Genomic DNA, 15,192 nt, shown 5'->3' with positions numbered 1-15,192 from the left:
TTTATTAAAACCAAGTTTAAAAAACAAATGGATTAAGTGCTTTTGCCCTGCACATACTAGGACTTCATCAGAATCACTTCCCTACAAAGAACTCCTCAATTTATATCTTATAAAACCACCAATTAATTAATTAGCTCTTATAAAAATAACATTCTTAAAGATGCAGTGCATTTAAAAATCAAACATACCTATTTAAAACTGCATTAAAATTACAAAATAGTATTAAAAGCACATCAATAATTTAGAAGACTTTGATTAAATAAAACATGCTCTTGAATTTAATATAGGTTGTAAAGAAATATTTTCATTTATACCTGGAATCTATGGAGCATGTAATCTGAGCTGCCATTTAACTTCCTTTTCTTCTAGCTTAATACTGGTATCCCCTCACCTAGGACTGGGCTTAATTTGCTATAAGATGCTAAACCAAAAGTTTTTAAAAGGGGCAAATTTTGGAGTGGTTGTATAATGCATTATTCTCATTTTGTTTGCTAATCTGGTACAAGTGTTCATATATTCTCTTCTGGAGACATCTCCCTGTTTTGCCAACATAGAAAGCTGGGCACCCTAAACATTTGGCAAGGTAAACTACCCCTTTGGATTGGCAATTGCCTCTTACAAATACAACTTTCAAGCAAGTATAATTTTCCAAAATTAAATTATCCCCTTCTAGAATGTATGGGCATTGGGCACATGTGTGGGTTAACCATTAATATATTCCAAGTCCTCTTTACAATATTTTTAATTTCACATGCCTGTGGTCCATACCTTATTACTAGGGCTCTTTCAAAACATCTTGCATCTTGCTTTTATCCACTAGGGATTAATCCTACCTCTTGTAATGGTTTATACTTCTTTCCCCATTGTGACTCCACATACCCTCTTATATCTTCTACTTGATGGGGGGGGGGTAACCTCAAGCTAAAAACATTAGCTATAAGGGCTAACTCTTTAGGTACATCCTCTAAATGTGAGGTCATCCTGGCTGCTCCTATGCACTGCCCCTTAACAATACTTTTCTTCTGGATGAGTGGATGACAACTAGAAAATCCAAGCAGGAATTACTGAAAGTGGGCTTCCTTCATATTGTTGATTTAAAGCCACTCGTATGTTTAATAGATGTGTCCAAGTAATTAATTTCTTTCTTATTGTAATTGTATGTAAATTTTAAAAACAAAGGGGTACTACTGAGATAATTAACAAAATTAACTATCTCCTTTTCAACCCCATTCCACAGGATAAATATTTCATCCAGGAACCTAATGTAGAGTTTTATATATTTATGATATTCACACTCAAAAACACAATTACATTCCCAATCCAATAACACTAAGTTAGAGTAGTTTAGGGCACAAGAGGCCCCATGGAGACTTTGTTTTGTTTAAAATATCACCCTCTTGAAATAAATATAATTCTAATCTAAAACTATGGCCATTAAGTCTTTATTAAGTTTACCTTATTACCAGCAAATTAGTGTGTCTGATCAAACAATTGTAGAGATGTTCTACACCCTCTTCCTTAGGAAATGAAGTGAAGAAGCCCACCACATCAGTAGTTAAAAATATGATTTATTTAGCCCAAAGATCTTCTTTCAGTCTCCCTAAAAATCCCCAAAATCTATAATTATGTGGTTTGCCTTGTCACAAACTGGTTTTAACCATCTATCAATACATAACCCAATGTGTATGTCTTAGACCTGCAACAATAGGTCTAAAAGGTGTTTTGTCCAGGTTTTTGTGAATTATTGGGATACCAAAGATTGTGGCAACAACAGCGTTCTGTACCCTCAGAACATTGTAGGTATCCATAGAAATTCTTTGATCCAGTAAGAACTCTTCAAGATAGGAGTCTATTCTTTATTCTTTGGTAACTTATATTTATCTCATTAATAGATGCTGGAGAATAGGTGCCTTTATCACTTAATAAATAAAAAATGGCCTTAGAATAGTCAAGAGAGTCAAATAAAACAATGCCCCCACCCTTATCTGGTTATATAATATGTACAGTTCTATCTTTTTTAAGTTGTTCAAACAATTACTTGGACACATCTATTAAATATACTATGAGTGACTTTAAATCATCATTTTTTTAGGAAGTCCACTTTCAGTAATTCCTACTTGGAATTTTCTAGTTGCCATCCATTCAGCCAGAAGATAAGTATTGTTAAGGGGCAGTGCATAAGAGCAGCTAGGACGACCTCACATTTAGAGGATGTACCTAAAGAATTAGCTCTTGTAGCTAATATGTTTTTTTAGTGTGAGGTTATCCTCCCATCTAGTAGAAGATATAAGAGGGTATGTGGAGTTGCAATGGGGAAAGAAGTATAAACTATTACTAGGGGTAGGATTAACCCACTAGTGGAGAAAAGCAAGATGCAAGATGTTTTGAAAAAGCCCTAGTAATAGAGTATGGACAACAGGCATATGAAATTAAAATATTGTAAAGAGGAACTGGAATATATTAATGGTTAACCCACACATTCACAAAATTTTAGGAACAGACCCTACATTTATTTTTAAAACAGGTCCTAATTTAAAGGAAAGATTTGAAAGTTAGGTACAATTTTATGACTAATATAGTACCCAAAGGAAAGGAACAACAAAGTGTGGTTCATGTGCCCAATGTCCGTACATTCTAAATGGGGAAAATTTATTTTTGGGAAATGATATTTGCTCAAAAGTTGTATTTGTAAGAGGAACTGCCAATCTAAAGGGGTAGTTTACCTAGCCAAATGTTTGGGGTGACTGGCTTTCTATGTTGGCAAAACAGAGATATGTTTCTGGAAGAGAATATATGAACACTTAGATCAGATTACAGAACAAAATGAGAATAATACATTATACAAGCACTCCAAAATTTACCCCTCTTTTAAAAAAAATTGTTTTTGCATCTTGGAGCAAATTAAGCCCAATCCTAGGGGAGGAGATTCTAATATTAAGCTAGAAGAAAAGGAAGTTAAATGGCAGCTCAGGTTACATGTTTCACAGGTTCCAGGTATAAATGAAAACATTTCTTTACAACCTATATTGAATTCAATGGTATGTTTTATTTAATCTGATTCTTCTAAATTATTGATGCGTTTTTAATACTATTTTGTAATTTTTAATACAGTTTTAAATAGGCTTGATTTTTAAATGCACTGCATCTATAAGAATGTTCTTTTTATAAGGGCTAATTAATTAATTGGTGGTTTTATAAGATACAAATTGGGGAAATTCTTACCATATAGGCTTGTTCAAAATCTAGGATATAGGAAGGTACAATAAAGAGTTATAGCAGCCCAAAGAAAAGAAGGAGAGGAGGAGGCGCAAGGAAGATAAAGGAGAGAAGACAGAGGAGGGTATGGATGTGATAACAGTACACTACATCTTGTGCAGCAGGGGGTTATGGCAGCATTTCATATAGCTATACTAGTACCAGTATAAGCAGAGGTGGTGCAGGTGCAGAACCATTAATCTGTCAAGTGTTGCTTCAGTTGGCATTTAAAGTATTTTAGGTGGCAGAGTGTTCTTAAGTGGAGTGGGATGATATTCCAGCTGTTAGTAATGCAGTGTGACTACAGGGAGTATCCTGCATTATTGTTTGGTTTAGTTATGGAGAGTAATGATTTGTCAGCAGAGAGTAAGGATCTATTGGTAGTGTAAGGTTGAATGATGGAGTGAAGAGATAGGAATTTTTCAGGGTGGTGCAGTAGTTTGAAGGTTGTAATTAATTTTGAGTATAACAGAGAATTATTTATTTTAAGCCAGTTTAGTTGTTTTAGAGAGAGGCAGTGTTGGTTGGTTGTTTGCGAATTCAGCTATTTCAATTTATTTATTTAACATTTGTTTACCAGGAAAGTCTGACTTGGAACTAAGCCAATTTTCAGGGCAGACCCAGGTAGAAATGTTCCAGATGCATGTCTTTGTAATGTGAGAGGAAATCGGAGCACCCATAGGAAACTCACACAAATTCAGGGAGGACATGCAGACTCCGCACAGAAGGCACTCCAGCTGACAATTGAACCAGAGAACCTCTTGCCGTGAGGTGACAACACTACTGCTGCTGCACCACTGCGCCATCCATTGTAGCATTGTTCTTGTTTGGCTGAGAGACAGAGGTTGAGACTGGTTAGGATAGGAGGGCATATCATAGGGTGGGGAGTAGAAAAGAAGTGGCTATGTTTTTCAAGCAGAGTCAGTGAGGTAGTGTTTTACTCTAGAGAGATAGTATAACATTTGGTGCATCTTCTTAATGGCTTGCTGAAAGTGGCAATCAAATGGTGTGGGATACCAATTCTATACTGGTCTTGTTAGATGAAAATATACTAAAGCTATTTTTTGGGAAGAGAGAGAACTGGGGGGTGAACAGTAGTAGTTCATTTTTATTTATTTATTTTTTTTGGATTCAGAAGGAATTGTGTGTGTTTAAGCCAAGCTTCTCTAGAGGAGAAGTATTTCTAGCCATATTTGGATCATGGGTAGCATCCTATAGAGGGAATGAAATGAGAATGATGCATGTTATCTAATTCTTTATATGGCTGTGCTTATTTATTTATTTATGGTTGACAGTAGTAGGCTGATCCAGAAGGACCAATTTCAACCACAGGCTGGGGAAATACAACAAAAGTAAGTTAAGTAGTTATATATCTGACATAAAAAGAATTGACATAAAAGCAGCAATACACAAGAACAACAACAGATTAAAAATTACATTGCAGTTTTCTGATTAACATGTATATTTCCAATAATCTTTTGAAACACTTTGGAAATGTACTTGTGCCCAGTGCTGTGTTAGAAAAGGGGATTTAGAGGGCTAGGCAAGTTTGAGAGAAAAAACTTTGATCCACTTAATTTATGCTCCTGTGATTTACATCTTCTCTGTGTTGCATGATAAAGAATGATTTATGAAACCCTTGAGCTGTACACTGTTTGGGAGGCCTTGTTTTATCTAAGCACAATTAGTTATTAAACTACTCCTCCTAGTGTAGTAACCAGGAGGTTTGGCTCATGCCAATGAGAAGATCTACAGAGGAATGGAAATGAAAAATACATTGGTACACAGTCCTTTACAGAACACTAAGTTTTCTTCCTTCTGCTGCAGGGGTTTTGCCAGATTTCAGGGCTTCCATTCTGGAACAGAAATGTTTTTACTCTAAGAAGGGGATACCATTCAGCTGAGATATCAGAACCCCACTTGCCCTCCATTTTTTCAGGGTTTGCTATTAAGCTGTCTTAATTATGATACTTTTTGCAAAAGGAACAGTATTAGGTTCATATGACATAGATCTGAGCGAAATGACAATATGTACCATATTGTTACTTGCTGGTTCCAATCAGAATTTATAGTCTACATGGGTTTGGAGGTGGCTGCCACTGGCAAAGGGACTTTTGTGACTCAGTGTGGGAGTTGTTGGAGTGAGTATAATTATAGGTATGGAGGCTGTTGATTCTGTAAGCTGAGAACCATCTGCATGTTTGTTGTTCAGGTACTGGACACATAGCTAGATAGAACAACTGTCTAGGGGAAGAAGAATTTGCTAGACAATAAGGAAAAGGAACATAGTAAGTGGTACAGCTAAGGTATGCTTATAGAAGAGATAAAGTTTTTTTCGTAGAAGTTAAACAGGATACCCAATCCAGTTAGATGGCATAGGCTGTTGAAGTATGTTAAGCAATTCTGGCCAAAACTCATTTGTTTGTAACCCATGCACTTAGCAGAGGTACAGCATCAGAAGATGAGTATCTCGGGTTTTAAGCACGCAGTTTTTTCTTCCTTTCTAGCAAGAAGAATTAAGGTAAGTTGTGTGTTTCTGCAGTGGCAGCCAATTGCTTAGATATGCAGCAGTGGTCAAACTCCATGGGTAGGTTGGCTATAGAAAAATTTAGTTGGGGTCATTATTAATGACTGTAGTTAGTCTTTATTCCCCTGTTCTGGGAGTGCTGTTAAGGGTACAAGGCTATTCTTGGCTGCTGTAGCATTTTTTTTGTGGAAGAAATCTAATTTTGATACCACTCAATATATGTCATCCCATCATTCTTTTAGGACAAATAAATGTTAACTGTCTCAGAGAAATGTGTTAATGGGTTTAATAATCAAATGGAATTAATTAACTTTGCTTGGAATTGAGGCATTTTGTATTCCCATGTTATATTCATTATTTGGCAGTATATGGTAATGACCTTTAAAACGAAGGAACTTTTGTTTCAAAGACAGCATTTGTTCCTCTCAGTGGGTTTGAAAACTCTCTCATGGCACTGACAGACCATGCTTCCCTGATCTATGTGTTCAAGGACAGACAGAGTATGTCACCAAGAAGTTTGTTATTTGAATAACTTTGCTTATGTGGTAGACTAGGGGTAGGTAGAAAGAGTAAGGAAACTTATCTCCAGATCTTAGAAGATAATCCAGTGCAGGATAGGAAAAGTAGACTTTATAAGGATGTACTGAAGGTGTTGTAAAGAGGGTATTTTTACAGAAAATATATTAGCAAGTGATAAACAGCCAAGGAAAATAAAGATATGTTGCAGACTGGATGCTGCAGTTGCCGCAGAGCTATGGATAATTTGATCCAGGAGGCTATATGGCATATACAATGCTTAATACATTAAAAAATGTCTGGACTAAGTCAGCACAGGCTAAGTACTATGAGAGCTCCAAAATGTCAGTCTTGAGTTTAGCCATGCAAATTATGCAGGGAAAAATAGTATGTTCAAGCTCTGGGAGCCGAGGAATGTTCAGGTAATTGATCCAGAAGGTGGAATGGTTAAATCTGCATCGTACTATGCTGTCTCTACAGAGAAAACCGAGAGAGGCCTGGAGAAGCACCTGGCTTGGGGGGGGGGGTCATTTTCTGGAGATGATGAGAATTCTGACAGCAACACAGGATGGAGGAGATGAACCCTCTATGACACAGTTGACAAATACAGAAGTTCTGGCCACTAAGAAAAGGATAGCTAAAGGTAAAGCTGCATTTGAATGGAATCCTTTTGGATCTCTATTTTAGCCACATGCTTATTAAAAGTAAAAACTTAACATTCTGTAAACAGGCTATGGAACAGAATTTAACCCTCCTTAAATTATAACTCTAGAAGTAGCAGTTTCAAGGTAGTCAAACCTTTTATAAACAAGTTACCTTACAACAAATCTTTCACTGAATATATACTAAGGCTATGAGAGATGGCAGGAGGGTCCATCTAGGACCAAGGTCAAAAGTTGTGTAAATTAAACTTACCATAAAAGTAGATTTTCAAATGATCACTGCTGCAGTAGCCTTGGCTATATGGGTTACCATAAAAGTAGATGTCGGAATGATCACTGCTGCAGTAGGCTTAGCTATATGGGCTATATCCTGCCAAAGACAAAACAGACAGACAGACAGCCTCCAAAGCTTCAGGGCACCTTCCACGCACCCAAACTACCAGGCAGCTCAAGCTGAGCTGACTAAAAGATAAGTTTGGGCATGAAGCCCTTCAGAGCTTTCCTGAGACCAGAAATAGGGAGGCTGAGCCCTGAAAGGGCAATGCTAGGAACAACAAACGTTCACACCCTGGCATAAAAAAACACATCGAAAAACAAAGGGGATGGACGGAGGGAGCAGCTACTGCAGCAGTGATTATTCAAACATCTACTATTATGGTAAGTTCAGCTCACACAACTGTACTATGTTCATCATATTGATCACTGCTGCAGTAACCTTAGCTATATGGGCAGACTTCCTTAGCTAAATATATTTAGAAGATGGAAAGAGAAGAGTCCTGGAGTCCCTGGAGAATGGCCGAAGCAAAGTTTGATCTATACCTAGAGAGGGAATCAAGCTTATAGTGCTTTGTAAAAGTAAGCAAAGAGGCCAAGTAGCAGCTTCTAGAATACTTAATTAATCGAACCCTTTCCAAAAAGGCATAGATGAAGCCAAGGCCTTGGTAGAGTGGCCTTGACCCTGCCTGTAATAGTTTTGTTAGGGTAAGTATAACAAAAGATAATAGACTTAGACAACCATTTGGAAACAGTCTGTTTTGACAGAGGTTGCCTCTTCTTCTTACCTACACAAGAAATGAACAAGTGATCTGAAGATCTGAAAGATTTAGTTCTGTCAAGATAGGGCCTGCGTGGTCTGTGGACATCCAAGGAATGGAGTATTGTTTCCCCCTCATTTTTAGGTTCAAAATGGTGAGATGGATAGTTTGGCTTAAATTAAACTCAGATACCACTTTAGGCTTAAAAGAAGGACTAGTTCTCAAAAAAAACCCTGTACCTATGGAAAATGAAATAGAGTTTATGCACCATAAGAACTTGCAACTCAGATATCTTTCTTACAGAGGTCAGAGCAATCAGTAAAACTGTTTACCATGTTAAGAACCTCAAATCAGACAGATAAAGTAGCTCAAATGAAGCACATTTTAGCTTCTCTAACACAAAATTAAGATCCCAAAGAGGGGTCACTAGTCCTCCTGGAGCCCTCTTATGTGAAACCCTTTTCAAGAATATTTTGACATGAGACTGCATTGAAAGAGAAAGATCCATGGGCAGACTTGCTAAAATGGCTGACAAATTAACCTTGATAGAAAAATAAGAATGGCAACAAGACAGTAACTCACACAAGTACTTTAAAATCAAAGAACAACTAGCCTTGCATGGGTACTGGTTATGTTGCTGTCACCAACGAGAAAACCTTTTCCATTTGCTAAGATATGATTTTCTCATAGCAGGCTTTCTTGCCTCCATTAGTACCCACTGCACATCCTCTGTAAACAGGTTCCTTAAAAGAATTAAGACCCTACCGTCCATGCACTCAATTGAAGATGACTGAAGGGAGAACTACAGTTAGCTGTGGCAGAACTGAATCACCACAGTGATCTTGGAGGACTTCTGAATATTCAAAAGTATGCTGAATATTAGTGGAAAGAGTGGAAAAGTATACAATGACATTCCTGTCCAAGGAAAAGAAAAGGCACTTGTCTTCCAGGCCTTCTTGCATGGAGTCTTGTAACAGAAGCTTGCCAGTTGATTGTTCAGAGAGGAGGCAAAGAGGTCTACTTGAGGAACTCTGTACAGATGGATCAAATCTTGGAAAACTATCTGATCTAGTTTCCATTCATGAGGGTCTGCCCTGGTCCTGCTTAGCTTGACTACCACACAATTTTGCTCTGACAGATTGCAGGATGCCTATAGAGTGAGATTGTGCTGTGACGCTATATCCCAAGCTAATATGGTAAGTTTTTAAAGGGAGTTTGGCCTGGTTCCCCCTTGGTTGATGAAGTACCACATGACTGTGGTATTGTCTGTAATTACTTGAAGAGGTCCCAGAGACCAAAAATGGTTCAGAGAGTTGAGTGTTTTGATCAGGGTAAGCATTTACTTGATATTTAGATGCTTGCATCTGTCCTTGGTATCCCAAACCCAGTGCACGTTTATCCCTCTAGAAACGGCTCCCCAAGCAAAGACCAAAATGTCTGTGGTAATTGACTGCTTTGGACCAGGGAGGGAGAGGGGGAGACCTGGACTTGAGGATAATTGCTGTCTCCACCAAAGATTTCTCTTCTGACAAACCCCAGCACTGCGATCTGAAAAGATAAAGGGTATTGATGCTGGGGCCAAAGAGATTTCAGATATCACTGTATCTTTCTAATGCGGAGTCTTACTATGGGTATCATGAGAATCATAGATTCCATGAGACCCAAAATCCTGAGGAATTCCATCACAATATTTGAAGTCTCAGTGGAAAACCTTAGAACTAGATCTAAATAAAGATCTATTTTTTCCTGTGTGAGAAAAGCACTTTGAACTAAGGTGTCTATTTGGAATTAGAGGAGTACAATCCTAACTGAAGGAGTCAAGAAAAACTTTTGAATGTTCTCTTGGAATCCCAGCTTGTGTAAGAGATCTCTCACCCAAAAGAGAGATTCCTGACATTTTGAAAAAGAACCTTCAAAGATAAGCAAGTCATCCATATATGGAAAAATGTGGACACCATGTAGCCTGTAATGAGTTATAACTGGAGCTAGGCTCTTTGTGAACAATTTTGATGTAGTGGATAGTCTAAAGGGTAAGGCAGAGAACTGATAATGTAATCCAGACACATAAAACCTTAAGAAACGTCTGAAGTCTAGATGAATAGGGATGTGATGAAAGGCATCTTTTAAGTCAAGTGTTACCAAGAAATGTGAAAGACGACGAAGAGGTGACAGGTTGGAAAGTGACACCATTTTGAATTTGGGCACTACCACAAACAGGTTTAGTAAGGAAAAAAAGAAAGAAAGAAAAATCCAGAACTGGTCTCTAAGCATTTTTTTCTTTAGCACTGGGAACATCCCTGATTAAAAACCCTTCTCCACCTGGGCAGGAAGAACTGGTTCTATCACTCCTTGGGACAGCATGTAATGAAGAACAAGTAGAAATGAGAGTCAGATCTGGAGGATGAGGAATGACCCCCTGGAAAGGAGGAATTTCCCCCACTGCCATCTGTAACCTTGATGAATGTTTTTCAAAATCCATTTATCTGAAACAATCTGTTGCCAAACAGAAAAATGGAGATTCAGACTTTCTGGAAGAAAAAAGGGGACAGGGTGGGAAGGGGTCACAAGTTCGCTTGAATAGTTATTCAGACTTGTTGACTGTCCTTGGTATTGGGAGGTTTAAGACTTCTTTTTGGAACCCCTTTGCCATTCCCTTTTTAAACATCAGTTTACTTGAATTATGTTGAGACTGATTATTCTGTTTTTTGCCAAAACTGGATGAGGAGATAGAAAATCTACATTACAGTCGCGTGATAGTCTGTTAAAACACAACACTCCTAGCTGTGAATTATTTATTTATTTGTCTTTTTTGACTGGGAAGGTCTGACTGATCAGAACCCATTTTCAGAGGAGGCCCAGGGAGAAAAGCTCCATCACAGTACATTTAAATTAACGAGTTAATTTCAGACAGTTTCTCAGAAAAACAACAGTTTCATTTTTCAGAAAAAAAACAGCCATAATTACAAGACAGGACTACACAGTAAAATATTAACATTATAAATTATAAGTCTATATAGTTCTTGAAGCTCAAAAATCTTGCAGGACGTAACTGGACTGATACTGTAGGAGGGAAAATGTTAAGAAGTTTAGTGTTCTTACATTTCAGTAAAGAAAGCTTTGCAAGGAGTTCAACTAACATAATGAAGTAAGTTATAAAATTACATAGGAAGGAAGATTTTAATATTGTATAGGTCTTTAAGGAGTTCAAGAGATATGACGAAGTAAGTTATAAAATTACATAGGAAGGAAGATTTTAGTATTCTATAGGTCTTTAAGGAGTTCAAGAGATATGACGAAGTAAGTTATAAAATTACATAGGAAGGAAGATTTTAGTATTGTATAGGTCTTTAAGGAGTTCAAGAGATATGACGAAGTAAGTCATAAAATTACATAGGTCTTTAAGGAGTTCAAGAGATATGACGAAGTAAGTTATAAAATTACATAGGAAGGAAGATTTTAGTATTGTATAGGTCTTTAAAGAGTTCAAGAGATATGACGAAGTAAGTTATAAAATTACATAGGAAGGAAGATTTTAGTATTGCATAGGTCTTTAAGGAGTTCAAGAGATATGACGAAGTAAGTTATAAAATTACACAGGAAGGAAGATTTTAGTATTGTATACGTCTTTAAGGAGTTCAAGAGATATGACGAAGTAAGTTATAAAATTACACAGGAAGGAAAATTTTAGTATTGTATAGGTCTTTAAGGAGTTCAAGAGATATGATGATGTAAGTTATAAAATTACACAGGAAGGAAGATTTTAGTATTGTATAGGTCTTTAAGGAGTTCAAGAGATATGACGAAGTCAGTTATAAAATTACACAGGAAAGAAGATTTTAGTATTGTATAGGTCTTTAAGGAGTTCAAGAGATATGACGAAGTAAGTTACAAAATTACACAGGAAGGAAGATTTTTAGTATTGTATAGGTCTTTAAGGAGTTCAAGAGATATGACGAAGTAAGTTATAAAATTACACAGGAAGGAAGATTTTAGTATTGTATAGGTCTTTAAGGAGTTCAAGAGATATGATGATGTAAGTTATAAAATTACACAGGAAGGAAGATTTTAGTATTGTATAGGTCTTTAAGGAGTTCAAGAGATATGACGAAGTCAGTTATAAAATTACACAGGAAAGAAGATTTTAGTATTGTATAGGTCTTTAAGGAGTTCAAGAGATATGACGAAGTAAGTTACAAAATTACATAGGAAGGAAGATTTTAGTATTGTATAGGTCTTTAAGGAGTTCAAGAGATATGACGAAGTAAGTTATAAAATTACATAGGTCTTTAAGGAGTTCAAGAGATATGACGAAGTTATAAAAGTACATAGGAAGGAAGATTTTAGTATTGTATAGGTCTTTAAGGAGTTCAAGAGATATGACGAAGTAAGTTATAAAATTACATTGGAAGGAAGATTTTAGTATTGTATAAGTCTTTAAAGGAGTTCAAGAGATATGACGAAGTAAGTTATAAAATTACATAGGAAGGAAGATTTTAGTACTGTATAGGTCTTTAAGGAGTTCAAGAGATATGACGAAGTAAGTTATAAAATTACATAGGAAGGAAGATTTTAGTATTGTATAGGTCTTTAAGGAGTTCAAGAGATATGATGAAGTAAGATATAAAATTATGTAGGAAAGGGGGAGATATTAGTATTGTATAGGATAGTGGCAATAGCATATAACTGAGAGAGCGTGGTACAGGATTTGTTCTATGAAGGTTGTCTTAGTAATGCTGAGTAGAAATGTATCACCAGAACAGAGGTTCCTTGTTCAGGTGTAGGGCAATAATATTTTTTTTAATGTAGGGCATTTTTCAGGATATCAACTTGAATGCCATAACTAGCCGAGAGTATGCTACGTAGCTGTTAAGCTCTAGAGAGTTTAACTGTTTTAAGGCTTGGCAGTTGTGAGCTCAGTAAGCAGTTCTGGTAGCAAATTTAGTTGCTTTGTTGTAACAGGATAGGTGAGACATGTAACAGGATTGGAAGCAAATAGAATGAGGTTAGAGTTTTTCCCATTGAGTCTGTAAGGTACTGTTTTGCCCTGTAAAGGAAGCCAAATTTCTTGTGGGTCTTTTTAATTGCTTGAAGAAAATGCTGAAGAATTTTAAGACAGTCATCTACTACAATTCCTAGTAATTTAGTATGTGGTACTACTTCAATTTTAACATTATTTGCAGATGTACTCAAGAAAGATTGTTTTTGATTGAGATTATATTTTCGTGTGAAGAGCATCGATTTTGTTTTATTGGGAGTAGGTAGTAAGTTTAAAATTTTCAGCCAGGTTTTGATTGAAGATAAATAAATTTGTGTGATTTCTTGGAGTCTAGGTATTGTGGGAGAAGTACATATTAAAGTCAAATCATTTGTGTATTTTACTACAATTGCATGGTCTATGGCAGTGTGAAGCTTGTTTATTAAAATAGTAAAGAGAAGGGCTCCAAGTACAGAGCCCTGAGGGACACCTGGGATAACTGGAACAGAGGAAGAGAAATTGTGTTTCCAGTTGACTGCTTGTTGCCTTCCAGATAGATAACCAAGGAAGTATTTAAGGTAGGATTGAGAGAAATCTATAGAAGAGAGTTCAATGAGTAAATTTTGGTGTGATACAGTGATGAAAACTTTGGATAAGTCAAGCAGCACAGTTGATACTATGTTACCATTGTTCCTATGCTGGTTTATAGTGCTGGTGAAGTGAAGAGGGGTGATGGTTGGGCTGTGGCTGGGTATGAAACCATGCTGCATTTCAAACAGCAGATTATTTGTATCTATGTGATGTGAAAGCTGAGCATGAATACATTTTCATGTATTTTTGATAAGGGGAGAGGACTGCAATGGGCTGTAATTATTAAATTCTGTAACCATGCCACCTTTGTGCAATGGTATAATAAAGGATTTTTTCCAGATTTATGTTATTTATTTATTTTAGTTATTTTGACATTTGTTGGCCAAGTATGTCTGACTGAGCATGAGCCCTTTTTCAACGGAGGCCAGGGAAGAAAAGCTCCACAAACAGAACACATTGAAAGTACAAGTAATACTTAAGAGTATACAAAGCTTTGAATCCATTCATAAATGTAATTACAGAGGCAGCTATATGTACAAACAAAAATTCTTAAGTATATTACAATGTGGATAAATCAGCTGGAAGTAGGGTAAATGAGCTCAGAAAAACAATGGTAATTACTGTAGTAGAAAAGTAGAACAAGTAAACACTGTCAGGGGTGTATGGATTAGAGAAAGGATACATCCTAGTTGACTAGACATGTGAAATTTATAGACCAATAAGACAGTGTAAGGGTAAGGGAAGTAAACATTAAGAGTAATGAAAGAAATGAGTTAAGTTGGGATTTAGCAGGGGGAGATCCAGGAGTTGAGCAATTTTCTTTTAGAGCTTTTTTAAATTCATGAGCAATGGATATTGTTCTGATGGACAGGGGTAGTTTATTCCAGGTTTGGGCAATTGAATAGCTATATAGATGTTGGCCAATTGTTCTTTTGGGCTTGTAAATTTCCAAGTGTAATTGGTCAGAGCTCTGAAGAGTCTGTGTAGGGGTATAAAGAGGGATGAGGGAGGAGATGCTAGGGCAGGAGGCAGATTTGTTAAGGATGGAGTGAATGATAAGAAGTTGTGGTATTAGGAGCCTGTGGGGGAATTCAATTCAGTTTACAGTTTTGAGAGATAAGCAATGTTGGGACGTGTAGGGCAGGTTTGCAGCGGACCTAGCTACTTTGTTGCAAGTGAGTTCAGCCTTAGTTTTTAGTGAGAACTGTAGGTTAGTGAAGATCTGTGAGACATAAAGAAGACTAGGAAGAAGGTAGGCATGGATTATGGACAGTCTTGATTCTTTGGAGAGGAATTTTTTAGTTCTGTAGAGTAAACCAAGTTTTTGGTTTGTCTTTTTAATGGAATAATACACATGTAGGTCAAATCTGAGTTGGTTGTCAGTGACTGCACCCAGGAACTTGGTATGTGTTTCAACATTAATGACAGTGCTGTTAAGAGAAGTGATAGAAAATGAAGGTTTAAGATGTGTGAGGGATTTTGGTAGAAACAGTAGACTTTTTTGGGATTGAGTACGAGTTGATTGTTGGTAAGCCAATTTTTGACAGAGTTGAAATAATTTTGGGTTAAGCTGTGAAGGTAAGAGAGATTATCAGATGGAACCATCTGTATATTGTATAAGAGAAGAATGAG

This window comes from Protopterus annectens, chromosome 2.part0, assembly GCF_019279795.1.
Source record: "Protopterus annectens isolate FY-2018-M chromosome 2.part0, PAN1.0, whole genome shotgun sequence".
Taxonomy (NCBI): domain Eukaryota; kingdom Metazoa; phylum Chordata; order Ceratodontiformes; family Protopteridae; genus Protopterus; species Protopterus annectens.
This window is presented reverse-complemented; position numbering follows the sequence as displayed.